Here is a 15,661-nt window from a genome sequence, read left to right on the forward strand (position 1 = left end):
GTAGCGCAAGCATAAATATAGGATTCCTACTGTGCTAGCGCGGTGTGGTGGTATTGTTGTTCTTATATATTTCATAATTTTTTTGTTTTATTATTTTTTTTGGCGCCAATTTCAGTCAGAGCTGTCAGCTGCTAGCACGCCGTTGTTGTTGTTTTTAACCCTCTGGAATAGCAATTGGAGTTGGTGTGGTTGAAGGTTGGTGTGACCATTAATTTAACGGGCGCGTTTTTTGTTTCTTTTTCATTTTCTCACACTCACGAGTGAGTCCACTCTATCTCACTCTTACAATCCACCCGGCAGCCATATTATTATGGAGTGACGCTTAACGGTTTCGTACTGTTTCAATGATTTATGCCTGAGTTTCATGAAGCTGTATATAATTGCTGTCTGAGTGTATTTTGTTTTTGCTTTTATTTTCTTTTTTTATACAAACACAAATACATATATTCCTTCATCGTGCTCGGCTTAAATTATGATTCGAGTTGTAAGCGGTTTTTATTGCCGTTATATGCTGGCGGTTATTTGTTTTTTTTTTTTTTTTGTTTTTTTGATGGAAATATGGAAACTAAAATCTACCCAACGACGAGAGAAACAAAAGAAAAACCTATATATGTATCTATATCCTTGTGCTTAATTGCAAAATTATCAGGACTCATTGGACTACGTTAATTTTTGCTAGCAAAAATAGGGTGACCATTCCGTGTCGAATTGATCATAAAAATTTGATATTTTTTTTTGTTTTGTTTGTTTGAATTGAAATGATTTATGTGGTTATTAAAAAAAAAAAAAACATCGTGATAATGACATTAACGGAAAGTTTATTACTTTCCTTGGCCTTGATGGTTTTGTATATAGGTAGTTTAAGTTATAACTTAATTTTATTAATTATTTTATGACTCTGTTGCTTTTTTTTAAGGAATGACTCAAAATTGTAATAATAAATTAGATTGAATTATTTGAATGAATAGTAGTTTCTTACTAATCAGGCTTGGCTAGGATTTATTTATTCGTTTGTGCATAGCGTGAAGCCAACACACAGAAAAGCCTTTATTTTATTAATTTGTTAATATTTGTGTTAAACTAGTTGGTTGGAGTAATAAACTTGTTGGTGACTTGGAAATGGTGAGAGTGACCCATCAAATTGTTTTCACAGTGTTCAAACTGGTATATTTGACGAATTAGGACCTCATGACATAAGAGTTTGACTTAGTGAATTTAAAAGACTTCGTGAAGAATTAGGACCTTATGACTTAAATTACTTGTTTTTATGAATTAAAATAACTTCTTGAAATAAATGAGACTTTATGAAATAAAAAGACTTCATGAAGATTTAGGACCTCATAACTTTGACTTTATGAATTAAAAAAGATCTCATAAGAAATAAGGCTTTATGAAATAAAAAATTAGGACCTTATGACGTAAAAAGTCTGACCATATGAAATCAAATAGCCGTCATAAGGGATGAGATTTTATGAAATAAAAATTCTTCATGAAGAATTATAACCATATGGCTAAAAAAGTTAGTTTTTACGAATTAAATGGCTCTATTAGAGAAGATACTTTGTTAAATGAAAGTTCTTTATGAGGAACTGGGATCAAAAATTCTCTATTTTATGAAAATTAGGACCTATTAAAATTAGAAGTTTCTTTTTATGAATTCAAAAGACCTCATGAATTATGAGGCTATTTAAAAAGAAAGTCTTCACGAGGAATAAGAATCTCATGACGTAAATTTTGATCGAAATAGTAAGACCTTACGTAGGGTGAGACTTTATAAAATATAAATTCTTTATGAACAATTTAGACCTCATGCATGGCATATAAAGTTTGACTTTATGAATTAAAAATATAAGAAATAAAAAGTCCTCACGAAGAACTGGAACCTCATGACATAAAAAGGATGACTTTATCAATTAAAAAGACCTCATGAAGTTGAGACCTAATGAAAAAAAAAATTCTTTATAAAAAATCAGGACATAATGACGTAAAAATTCTGACGTTCAACAGGCATTTTAAAATGGGAGACATTATGAAGAATAAAGTCTTCAAGAAGAATTAGGACCTTATATGACATAAAAAGTATGCATTTATGAACTCAATCATTACATCAATGATGAAACTTTATAAAATACAGAGTCTTCATTAAGAACACTGTGAAAGTCGAAATCTTTGACATTTGCGTTGTTGATTGTTTCCCCCTTTTTCGGACCTTAAAAATCGATTGACATCATTAGTTTTTCGATTTGTCAGTTATGACTTCAAACAAAATTTTTTTCGGAAGTTTTTTCAATAATTTTAAACATTTTGCCCGGTTTAAAGTAATTTTTCTTGTTTATATTGCTATTTATTCTGCTTAAACGTTATTTACTAACAGCATAAACTACTGGCTTTGTAAAAATGTATATCTTAGTAATGAATGTGTTGCCGTTGTGTTGTAATAATTTTTTTTTTTCATTATAAGCCGATTTGTTAGAAAATTGCTTCTACCGCCTAAACGATTAAATTTTATCTTTCACTTTGATATAATTTTTTTTCTGTAAATAATCTAAATAATTTGTATACATCATTTTATTTATGAAATTAAAAAAAAAAAGTTTTGAAAATTAATTTATTATTAGTTTAAAAACCAAAACGGCAACACCGGCAATTTTTAACACATAGATTTTAAAGTTTTTTTTTATTACCGACGTAAACGATTGTAATTGTTATTTGCTTTAGTTACTTCACTAAAACAAAATAAAACGATAACAATGCAAACAAATCCAACTTTCTTGAATTTTTTCAACAAAAAATTTCTAAATTGTTAACTAAATTGCATAAGATTGTTTATTTGTTTTTATGCTGGTAGTAAATAACGTTTTAGCAGAAAAAATAGCAATATAAATGAATGAAAAAAAAAATGACTTTAAACTGGGAAAAATGCTTAAAATTATTGAAAAAACTTCCGAAAAAATTTAGTTTGAAGTCGTACCGATAAATCGAAAAACTAATGATGCAAATCAAATTCTCAGGTCCGAAATAGGGGTGAACAGTTAATAGCGTACTTGCCTCAAACATTTTTTTGAAAAAACTTGCACAGTGGAATTAAGACCTCAAAAGACAAAAAGTTTGACCTTATGAATTAGAAATACTTTATAAATTATAAGAACTTTGGAAATAAATTTCATCATGAAGAATTAGAACCTAATGACCTTGGAAAGCTTGTGAGCTAGCAAGTTGTTAGATTGTTTATAGTGATGGTTGGTATTGTTTGTGATTATAACTCAAGCCAGAGGTCGAAGCTGAAAAATTCATTCCTTCGCAATTTGCTCGAAGAACTGATTCGGGTATTTGATTTTCTTAGTTAGCTACTTCGACTTTAATTTTTGATTAAAAAAACCACAAGTTCAAAATTAATTACAAAACTTAAGATATTGTAAAACGAGCCCTTAAAGTGATCAGGTGGACATCGAAAGTAAGCATCATTATGACCAAACTAAACTTAATTTGTTTACAATTTTACTCAAACTATATATTTAACAAACCATTGAAATGAAGTTGAGTTATTTACGTCTAAAACCAAAATATGCAATTTAATTACACATCATCAATTTTATGACTTACAGCCAAAGCCAATAAACACAAAAACCACAAACTAAATGAAATGCATAAAATTCTCAAGGTGTTATTTTATTACTTTAACCTTATACAACAAACATTAAAAGTCTTTCATTCCAAAGCTAAAAAAAATTTTCATGTCAAAATCAATCGATGTTCTAACGCAATTAATTTCTACAACCACATTAATTTACCACAAAAATATTTTGCAATAGAATTCCAATTCTATTAGAAAGCCAAACAAAATTTATCAATAATATCATCATCGTGTGTGCCATTAAATACCACCAAATCATTGGTTTTAATTCTATAAAAACGACAGACAACACAAATAAAAAAAAAAAAAAATAAAAAAAAAAACCAAACATCACCAATAGCCAACTTGTTAGATCGATTTCTTATAGCCCATCAACCCTAAAAAAAATGAACACATTCTCTAATACCACACACCAAACTGTTTTCGTTTTGAAAAAAAAAAAAAAAAAAATAAATAAATAAAAAAAAAATGATAAACATAAGTCTTCTTTGAACAAAAGGCCAAGTATCTTCCTTTGTGACATTGACACAACCAAAGTGGATCATCTTCTATAGACCCAGCTATAAGCCCTAACTTAATCTCTCTTTCTTACTGCCAGTGAACACACAAGGATACTGCCAATCTGTCCGCAACAAGTGACACTTTTCGCAGGCATATATCATTTTTTATATCCTTACAATTTACAAATAAAAAAAAAAATAAATAAAAAAAAAAAAAAAACTGAAAGCATCGCATGGTAGTATCTCATAAATGTTTCCTTCATCGTCCTCTCTCTCTCTGTTGCCAGATAATATTAGTAACGTGCGTTGTCGTCATCGTCATTTTGGTCCTTGAAAAAGGGAAAAGCAAAGAAAATGGGAGTAATTGATGGCCCTACAGGTAAAAAGACAGAGTTTGCAAACTAAACCAACATTATATTATGTCCAAAGGGTGCTCCTAAAAAAAAAAAACAAGGCGTAAATAAGATGTAAAATTGAATAAATTAGAGCAAACCTCCTTTCAGCTTGGGAATAGGTACCACGTCCTTTTAAATCCTTTTATACTTCGCACAAAAAAAAAAAACTCCTTACGTTCCAGGTAACAAAATGTTTTTATTTATTTTCCTGTTTTTTTTTGTATTTTTTTTGCATTGTTGTCCTTTTGCAGGATAAAATTGAATTACAAACAGATTGCGGGACTAAAAATGCGTTCCCAAACAAGAGACTTACTAAAAACAAACAAAAAGAAAAATCACAAAAATAAAAAAAAAAAAAAAAACGGAAAATGAAACACTGTATAAAAACAACAAGGAACTATGGCAAACAACTAACCGCAGGACCCTAAGCCATATGCACACAAAACTAATTTTTACCTGCTAAAGCAAAGAGAAACTTTCAAACTTTTTTTTTTATTTTGTTTTGGTCCTTCGAGCCGGCAATATGTATAAATTGGTTTATTTTTATTTTTTGTTTTTGTTTTTTGTTGAGATTTCTTCATGCGCCAGTATTTTGTTATTCATTGGTATTTGCTTTTCAAATAAAAGCCTAACAAATATTTTTGGTGTTGTTTGGTTTATTTTACTCCTGACTAAGGATCCTTTTTGCACATCACTTGGGCCTTTTTTTTTTGTTTGCTGTTGTTGTTGTTTTTAGTAAAATAAGCGTTGCCTATTTTTAGGAACTTTCTGTTTCCAGACATGTTAGACATATGTTTTTATTGGAGAGGAGGAATTATTTTTTGCCACAAGATCCTGTCTAGCAAATAAGCTGAAACAAAAGAAAAAAAAAAAAACCTAAACTTTTTGATTCCTATAATAAAAAGGATATGTGTACCTTTTGTATCCTTTTTTTTTTCCCCTTACATCGACATCAATACATGTTCGTGTTGTGATATATCATGTTCATAGAACTTTTAACTTAGTAATTCAGGGTCAAGCTGAACTGAACTGATGGCCAGTAGTCTATCAAGGTGAGAAAGTTTAAAAGGACATGAGGAATTTTTCCAATTGGAATTTCACCTTAACAAAAATATAAAAAAATCAGACAAATTGAAGGGCAATATTCTTTAATCCTCAGTTTTTCCTTCTTGTCTGGATGTTACCCTTCTTCCCTGCCATAATACGACCTAGCAAATAAATAAGGACGAAAAGAAAAGGTATGATGGGTAGGAAGGAAGGAAGGATGGATGAATGAATGATTGATATTGGTAATAAAAAGAATTGATATATATTCCTTTGAAATCTTTTTCCAAGATGTAGGTATGAATTTTTTTTTTTTTTTTGGTAAAAATTTGAATAAAATTTTGGTACAACAACAGTAGGTACCTTTTTTTATAGAAAGAAAAAAAAAGGTAACCATCATATTCATACTCTTTTTCTTTCTCAAGAAACTCATCCTTTTAATGGAACCTTCACTCGATACTCAAACACAAAAAAAAAGGGATAAATTTTGAATGGAATTTTGTGTACTTTTTTTTTGTCCGTCTTTGGAATTTTTTTTTTTCTTAAAGAAAATATGATGAAATAAAAATGAAGAGAAAAGAGAGTAAAAAAATATGAAAAGAAGAAGGTGATTTTTTGGGTAACACAGACAAATTCCTTTTTTTATTATTTTTTTTTTTTTTTGTTAAATGCAAATAAGATTATTACCATCAATGGGGACAATGTGTGTTATATGGTTAAGTAAAAATTGATTTTACAAAGTGTATTTTGGGAATACTAAGTAGCTGATGTATAGTATGTTAAGAGTTTTGATAGTATGTAGAGGTATGTTAGTACTTTGTTGAATTTGGGAAAATGAATGGAATAAATTTTTTTAATGGAACTTTAAAAAAGGAATATTTGAGTGATTGATCTGGAGAGTTTTGAGAGACATTATCTAAATCAGTTTTTTTTTTTCGATTTTTTTTTGTGTCGAGGGATAAGTGAAAAACTTAATTTACTGAAAAATGAATTGATTATGTTTTGTTGATATGATTGGGATGGCAGTTAGGTATTTGAATCCACAAGAGATGTGCAAGAATTAAGTGACAGGTAAACATGGAAATTGAAGGCGTTATGGAAGCACTTAAAATTTCCAATCGCAACAGTAATGGAAGATATCTTAATTATTTTACCACTCCAGCTTACTCTTAATTTAATTCAGATACAAAGTCGGTTTTAAAAATGCACCGAGAGAAGAATTGATTTTAGATATGTTAAGTTTTCTTTCTGACTTAATTTGTTGACTTTTGCTTTCGACCTAATACATGAAATATATGATCCTTCAAAATATTTCATTTATGCAAAAAACGCCAATGCCATATTTCCGTTCTGCGAATTTTTTGAGAAAAACTAAAAATGCAGTTTTGATAGAATCTATAAGACTATTACGTGCATCAAATTTAATCGAAATCGTTAGAGCCGTTTTCGAGAAAATTGCGATACATGGAAAACGGTATATGGGAGATATGTGTTAAAAAGGAGATATTAAAAAAAATTAAAAAAACAAACCTAGCAAATTATGCAAAAATTATCTGTAACAAGTTTCAAACAAATCCATTCATCCGTTTAGGCCCCAGCCCGATGTACAGATGGACGCACGGACGCACAGACCGTCCGGACAGCATGACGAAAACCACCACTTTTTTGTTCTTCTCCATTATTTTTTTTTTTTACACGAAACCAATACCTGCCCTAAAGAGCAAGTAAAAAATGTCAAGCTGTTTTTAGAAGTCAGTACAGTATGGCGATAACCTCTTCATATAATTTTCTTTAATAAATGTTCGAGGAACTGGAGTCAAGATATAAGTTTTTAAAAGACAGAAACGGCTAGGTACTTAAAAAAAGGTTATTTGCTTCATGCATTAAGAACTGCTGTTATGAAAATGTGAGCATTCCTCTCAGCATTTTGGCATTTTAAAAGGAATTTCAAGACAGCACTCGTTGATTAAATTTGGGATACGGGCACTATCCCGAAATTTTGAATCCCGAAAACCCAGAATCCCAAAAATCCAAAATCCTGACAACCCAGAATTCCGAAAATGCTAAATTCCGAAAACCCAGAATCCCGAAAAATCAAAATTCCTCTAGCACAAAATTCAAAAAGTCAAAAATCCCGATTTTGGGTTAAAGGGATTCTGGGTTTTCGGGATTTTCGAAATTTTGGGTTTACGGAATTTCGATTCTCGGGAATTTGGCCAAAAACCCATGAATTCCCAGTCTGTGATTAATCAATCAATCTTAAATCAATCAATCAAATCTTGAATTCAAGGACTACCTTTAGGTACCTTTAAAAGAATTCATATTACATCTTCTTTTGTTAAGTAAATTTAGCTAACTAAAAATAATCATATATTTTCTGATCCACATTTTCGTTCAATCTATCATAATTCTAAAAATTTTTCTTCAAATCTCAATTTTATTTTTATATTAATTTTAATACGACGCATGAGTTGAAATTTGCTTCAAAATTTTACTAGAAATCCATAAAATTAAATTTTAAAAATTAAACAAAATGTTAAATATGTACCTACTTCTAAATATCCTATTTACAGTTAAAGGTAACAATAAATAGAATTCATAGCCTAAAACATTTATACGATAAATTACCTATACCCCTATTAATACTTAACTAGCTTCTCTTAAACTTTGACCAAAAGGGTCTTAAAATTTATGTTTTTCCCCTTCCAATTTCTTAAGAATTTACAATATTAAATCTTAAATTTACTATAAAACAACTTATTTAAACCCATGTTTTCCTTAAAAATAAAACAAAACCAAAAAAAAAAAAAAAAACAACAACTATATCGACTCTTTTAATCAAGATTTACCAGAACTGTCAAATGAAACCACAACACAAAATCCAAAGAAACACACAAGACCACCTTTAATAGACAAAACGACCAAAATAAGACACATTCTACTAAAATTCGATACATTATGTTCATGAAAGTACAACACGGAGAGTGTATAGTGGTATAATATACTTGTATTAGATCCATTTTTATATTCCCCCATTACCCCCCAGTTTGCAAACACCACCAATGTCATTCATTCATTCTCGAGTTGGTATAGGTACATTACAATGAACCTTTATTTTACTTGTAAATAATTAAATGAAAGTGAACCTTCCACTCGTGTGCCACTCTTGCTTCAACTTCAAACATGCTGGATAAAGGTGGACAAAAGCCCCTCTTTACCCTACCCTATTCTAATTCCACCAACTTACATTATAGTCTCGGATCGGATCAATAAAAAACTTTGAATAATTTATCCAAGGATTGTTTTGTTAGTTGGAGAGAGAATGAGGAGATAAGGAAGAAAATTGTGAAAAGAGAGAAAAGGAGGTAGGGGAGGTAGGGGCGGAGGTGTGTATTCTAGGTTAGCTGAAGTGGTTCGGGGTCGTCGTGTCGGTCGGTTCAAAATGACGACAAGCTTTTTACCTCCTCAACTTATAGATATATAAGAACTTACTCCTACTCTTTATACCGTTCTATAGCTTATCCTCTATGTGGCAGCAAAAGTAAATCAACTCAAGTCCTTGAGTGAACATAACACAACGGAACAGAACAGAACACAGAATAGAAAACTATGTGCGGTGGTAATAGTTGCTCGCATATAATATACATTAATGGATATTTAAGTGAGAAACTACCTACATGTAACGAAGAAATCCATTTACCTCTAAAAAAAAACCGCATATAGTTTGTTGGTTTAATAGTTAAAAAGGGTAATGTTGGATTTGCATTGAGTTTAACATTCAGTTTGGACAGCAGACAGGGAACAAACTTATTTTGGTTTTATTTCTTTCTTACAAAAATTGCCTCGAAATGTCTGCTTGAAGCTTCAATAATATATTGCAAATTTCCGTTGCTGGTTGAAACGCACAAACCAACTTTAAAGGAAGAATACAATCCTGACTGAGTGAGTGACTGACTGAACAACCGAATAACCAACCAAGTCCAAGGACTTTTTGAATTCGCATACCTTCGAAATAGTGTTGTCCCTAAAAATAACTTGGAAATAAATTAACTTGTAGTCCTTGCAGAGGAATACACATTCCTATGAGTATTTTTAGCAATTCCATTTAATCTTGCCAAATGGCATTTCGGCTTGTGGGTGTTCTGTACACTATCAGAATTGGCAGAGTTCTTGTAGCCCTTTTATCTCCATAACAAAGTGGCTTTTATTCCTAAAAAAAAACCTCTTGAGCCTACACCGTTTAATTAATACTCTTCCAACTTAATCGTATTGCTCGTATTTTGTGGTCATCATTCATCCCCTTCTTTATAGTTGACATTTTTGCACTTGACAGCTACGTAAACACTGATTGACATGACTTTTACTCAAAGTTAAAGTTCAAATCTTATGGTAAAAGGACTCAATCAGGATAATTTAATTAAGACCTTTTGGTGTTACACATCACAGTCATACAAAAAATAAGATGGCCAATTTGTATTTTTTTTGGTTTGGAGACGTGTATGTAGACTTTGTGTGGGTCGTCTTTGAATTATTTATTTAAAATCGTATAAGGATCATGGGAAATTAAGTGATTTTTGATTTGAAGGCGATTTATAACAATGAGACAACTCAATTATAAAAAGACAAGAACTTTGTATTATTTCTCCTTTTTCAGTACGAAAATTAAACAAGATTTAAAGGTTTTGCCTTGAATAGATTTTTCAAATCAGCTATGCTTATTTTTTTCATTTTTTTCAGATACAAGTTAAAGTAACTTTTATTTGACTATTTTCTTTCTTCGTTTTCAAGATTCGATTTATTTCTTACCTCTGAGTGTCGGCAGCATGAAAAGTTTCAATGTATTCCCTTTGAAAATTGTTATTTTTGGTAAAAAAAAGTGGTAAATACAAGTCGTATTGGATGGTTTCAAGTCTGAAACCCACAAAAAAAGCTGGTGTGCCCCAGGGCTCCGTTTTGTCTCCGACTCTCTTTCTCATTTTCATTAATGATTTGCTCTCTGAAACTTCTAATCCATTAAATTGTTTCGCAGATCATAGTACCCTCAGCTTTTCATATTCGTTTGAAGATTCACACCCATGTCCTTCGGATGTGGAACTTCAACGACAAAATATGATAAGCTCATTAAATTCTGATCTTGACAGCATTGTTCAATGGGGAATAAAAAAACGTGTAGAATTTAATGCATCAAAAAACACAATGCTGCTTACTATCATTAAAACGGAACCTTCCACCCATGCCACTATCAATGAGTGGCACTTGCATCGAGGAAACTGAGAAACTTTCCATTCTCGGTATGAGTGTAACAAACCACCTTCTGTGGAACCAACACAATATTCGATGTCGCCAAAAACGCTGCGAAATGTTTAGGTTTTCTCCGAAGATGCAAGAAATTCTTCTCATCTTCTGATCTAGCTGTAATCTATAAAGCTTACATTCGACCAAAACTTGAATACAATTGTCACATCTGGGCAGGTGCTCCGATAACGTATTTGAGTTTCTTGGACAGAATACAAAAACGTGCTTTCAAAATGATAGATGATAGATCGATAACTGAGACAATTGCGTCCCTAGACCACCGACGTAATGTGTCATGTTTTTCCTTGTTTTATCGCTATTTTTATAAACAATGTTCAGATGAAATAGCTTGTTGCATTCCTCCCCTGAAAAAATTTAACCGTAATACTCGCGCTTCTAGGAATGCTCATCAGTTTACCCTTGAGCCCAACTTCGGACGTAATGTCAAATACAGAGATTCTTTCTTTAGCCGCACCACACGAATGTGGAATATATTACCCGCCTCTGTTTTTCCCTGCCATTTTAATGTCCAGAGCTTTAAAACTAATGTGCATCGGTTTCTCCTTTTAAATCCCTCCCTATTTTCCTGAAGCTCGCACTGTGTTTAACATATTAAGAGTATTTAACTCCCTTTAGTGCGCGTTAATTATAAAAAAAAAATAAAAAAAATTCAATAAAAAAGTAGATCATCTTGGAGTAAAAAGATTTCTGAAATATTAAGGCTCCAATTGAGACACCATTACAAAATATATCAGGAACCAACTTTTTAAAATCAACTAAAATATAAATTCAGTTCGAGATTTATGAAATCTTTGGTGGTCTCTATATTTTAGTAAATCACTACTTTAAGGAATCATTGGTACGTACATTTTTTTTGCAAATAAAAAAAATTTCATTGAAAAAAAAAACTGTTATTACAAATTAAAAAAAATTGAGTTGAAAATAAAATTATTGTTGCAAAATGTGTATTAAATCGAATTTCTTATAATTTTAACACATTACTTATTTTAACTTTAATATTGAAGTTAATTTAAGGCATAACACTCTAAATTGTAAGAAATTCGTCGATTATTAAAAAAAATTAATCCACACATTTTGCATTAAATTTATTTTTCAATGCAGAAAATTCGTTTTTGCAATAACTTTATATTTTTAATTGTAAAAATATTTTATTTTTAATGCAATTTTTTTTTTCATTTGCAATAACAATGGAAAGTATTGTAAGGTAACTTTAGACTTTCATTAGGGAAAAGAAACACAATTTTTTATATATTTAACTCGATCTTTATTACGCGTCTGACTTCACTGAATATCAATTTTCAACTGAACTCGAAGTCTGCGTTTTTATTCTTATACAATACTTATATAATACTTATACTGGCAAGCTCTTAAGATATTTAACAACTCTCTTCATAAAGAGATAACATTTTTTTTTTGTTTATATTATATTTATTTCTCTTGGCTACAATTCGGCCGTCCTGATTTGCAATCGTCCCGATTGACCCTTTTCACCGAAATTTATATATGGTTTCATATTAGCGACTTCCCATATCCCCGTATATGGTATCTGAGTCAACTGGAATCCTTCTACATCTTTTACTAGATACCTATCGTTCGGTAGCACCTGCTGTACTTCATACGGTCCCTTAAATTTGGGAATAATTTTTTTACATATTCCCGGTTGACTTACAAAGTTTTTTAACATTACATAATCTCCGACTTCATACTTTTTACTAACCCTATTCCTATCCTTAACTTGCTTATTATAGTTTTGTTGTTTCACAATTCTTTCTGACGCCTTCTTTCTTATTTCTACCAAGTCTCTAACTTTATCGTTCTCATTAACTTCTTCCAACTTTTCCCTTAACTCATCTATTACTTCCCCTCTCTGTTTTACCCCAAAAAGCAATTCACTTGCACATGTGCCAGTACTTTTATGAAAAGTGTTATTCATTGCAAATTCAATTTTAGGAAGAATTTTATCTAATGTAAATTCCGTACCACCACTGGAGATTTTGGCTAGCATAGGAGCTAAACTCCTATTTACACGCTCCACTTGTCCATTAGCTTGGGGTGAAGCTGTGGCGATTTTAACGTGCTTAACGTTATTATTTTTTAGGAATTCATCAAAAGCAGCTGAAGTAAACGCACTTCCTCGATCCGATACTATTACTTTAGGCCTACTGTATGAGGAAAAGTAAGCTTTCATACACGTCAAAACTTCATTTGTACCCGTGGATCGCACCGCATATAATTTGGTGAACTTTGAGAAGGCATCCACAACCAAAAATACATACTTCTTTTTTGATGCCTTAAGGGTCACTGGACCAAAATGATCAATGTGAACCGTTTCAAATGGAATATCGCCTTTAGGTATACTATGCAAAAACCCTTCGTGTTTGCCAGTCTTTGCCGAAAATACTATACATTTCAGACAGTTGCTGATATGGTCTTGAATCTTTTTCCGTATACTAGGAAACCAATATGATTTCATGATATTGTCTAGTACTTTTTCACTACCTACATGCCCCATTTCATCGTGATATTTCCGCAATATATTTCCCTCCATACTACTAGGGACGAAAAACAAGATATTTTGACCAACTTTCCTATATACTAAACCATTTCGTAACTCATACCTACTATCTTCTTCATTTTGCAACCGCTCTTTAATCTTTTGTATGCACTCATCTTTGTTTTGACAAATCGACAAAGTTTGTTCAAAAGTGTTATCTTCAAGAACCAATATATTGCAAATGCGACTGAGCGCATCCACATGTTGCATTCTGTTCCCACTCCTGTGTTCCAAAATTTTATCATAGTTTTCTAACTCTAATGCCCACCTAGCAATCCTCGGGTTTATATCTTTCTTATTCAACGTGAGTGTCAAAGAATTACAATCTGTGACGATCTTAAATCTCAGGCCGTGCAGGTAAATTCTGAATCGCCTTAACGCATAGATAATAGCAAGAGTCTCCAACTCAAAACTATGATATTTGGCTTCAGTTTCAGTCGTTCTTTTGGAAAAATAAAAAATCGGGTGAAACATTCCGTCATTTTTCTTTTGTAGGAGTATCGCTCCGAATCCCAATGAGCTTGCATCACAATGTAACTCTGTCTCATCTCGCGGGTCATATATAGCTAATATTGGTGACTCAAGTAACTTAGCTTGTAAAGTTTCAAATGCCCTAATCTCATTCGCTTCAAATTTAAAAGTAACATTCTTTCTAATTAGTTTATACAACGGCTCGGCTAATAAGGAAAACCCTTTAATAAATCTCCTAAAATATGAACACAAACCTAGGAAACTATGCACCTCTTTCGCGTTCTTTGGTATGGGAAAACTCTTTACCGATTCTAATCCCTTCTTATCTGGTTGTATCCCTTCCTTTGATATTACATATCCTAAATATTGGATTTCTGATTTTAAAAATCGACATTTGTCTTGCCTCAACTCTAATTTATTTTGTATTAATTTCTTAAAAACCTCTCTTAAAATTTGTAAGTGTTCTGCAACTGTTTCTGTAGCAATCATGATATCGTCTAAATAGATTGCTATTTTTCCTTCTCGGATGAGATCCTCAAACACTTCATTGATAAACCGCTGAAATGTGGAAGGAGCATTCCTAAGCCCAAATGGCATTTTCAGAAACTCATATTGCCCTAACGGAGTCACAAACGAAGTATACTTAATCGATTCTTTTTCCATTCTCACATGATAGAATGCACTTTTCAAATCTAAAAGTGAGAATATCTGCTTGTTCGCCAATCTATCCAATAGATCATCAATCAAAGGCAACGGATAACTGTCTTTCAAAGTCATTTTATTAAGTGTCCTATAATCGACACAGAGTCGTATATCACCAGTTTTCTTTCTAACTAATACTATAGGAGAGGCATACTCTGACTTACTTTTTCTGATTACACCTGATTTTACTAACTCGTCTAATATACCTTGCACTTGTGCTTTTTCTAAATATGACAATCTTCGGGGTGGACAATGGAAAGGCTTTTCATCTGTTAATCTAAGTTTAATTTCATAGTCGGTTTCAGGAAATTCGGGACGTTTGCAGTACACATAATCTTTATATAATTCATAAAACTCGTTCTTTTCATCAAAAGACAATTTTTTACTATCAGATAAATCGATTTCATTTATATTTTCTTCTATTTCTATGCTCATTAGAGTGTTACATTCGTTTTGGAAATCATTTTTACTTTCATTTTTACTTTCATTTTTACTTTCCTTTTTACTTTCATTTTTACTTTCATTTTTACTTTCAATTTTAATTTCGTTTTTACTTTCAATTTTATAATCGTTTTCATTTTCATTTTTACTTACAATTTCTTTATTTTTCTGCAATCTTAAATTTGCAGATTTCAAAAAATCTCTTCCTAATATAGCAGCGATTCTCATCGTATTATCGTCTACCACAAACATATTTAATTTAATTTCCTCTTCTTCATAAATAATAACTACTGTAACACAACCAATTATTTTTAATAAACTTTTATTTATACCCATAACTTTTAAATTTTTACAGCTTTGATTACATTTTTGTATAAAAATTTTTGGAACGAACTGTTCTTGTATTATACTAATCGAGCTGCCAGTATCTAAAAGGGTTCCTACTAATATTTTATAGGTTAAATGATTAATCTTAAAATTATAAATAATTTTTCTTACATAATCATCGTCGTCATCTTCATAGTGGTTGACATGATGGACAACCAAAGCGTTCCTCTTTGGGCATGTAGCAGCAAGATGGCCCATTTCCGCACAAATGTGACAG

The 15,661-nt window shown here is 31.3% G+C and overlaps 1 protein-coding gene and 1 long non-coding RNA gene across 4 annotated transcripts in view; both read left to right on the top strand.

Annotated features, from left to right (window-relative positions):
* Window positions 1-15,661, top strand: part of LOC129913187 (uncharacterized) — a 542,292-nt gene that overhangs the window by 433,841 nt on the left and 92,790 nt on the right. The window lies entirely within an intron of this gene.
* LOC129913198 (uncharacterized) lies at window positions 4,682-5,167 on the top strand. Its single transcript, XR_008772005.1, has 2 exons — window positions 4,682-4,711; window positions 4,781-5,167. It is a non-coding gene; the product is annotated as an uncharacterized LOC129913198 (long non-coding RNA).

This window comes from Episyrphus balteatus, chromosome 3 (genome assembly GCF_945859705.1).
Source record: "Episyrphus balteatus chromosome 3, idEpiBalt1.1, whole genome shotgun sequence".
NCBI classification, from domain to species: domain Eukaryota; kingdom Metazoa; phylum Arthropoda; class Insecta; order Diptera; family Syrphidae; genus Episyrphus; species Episyrphus balteatus.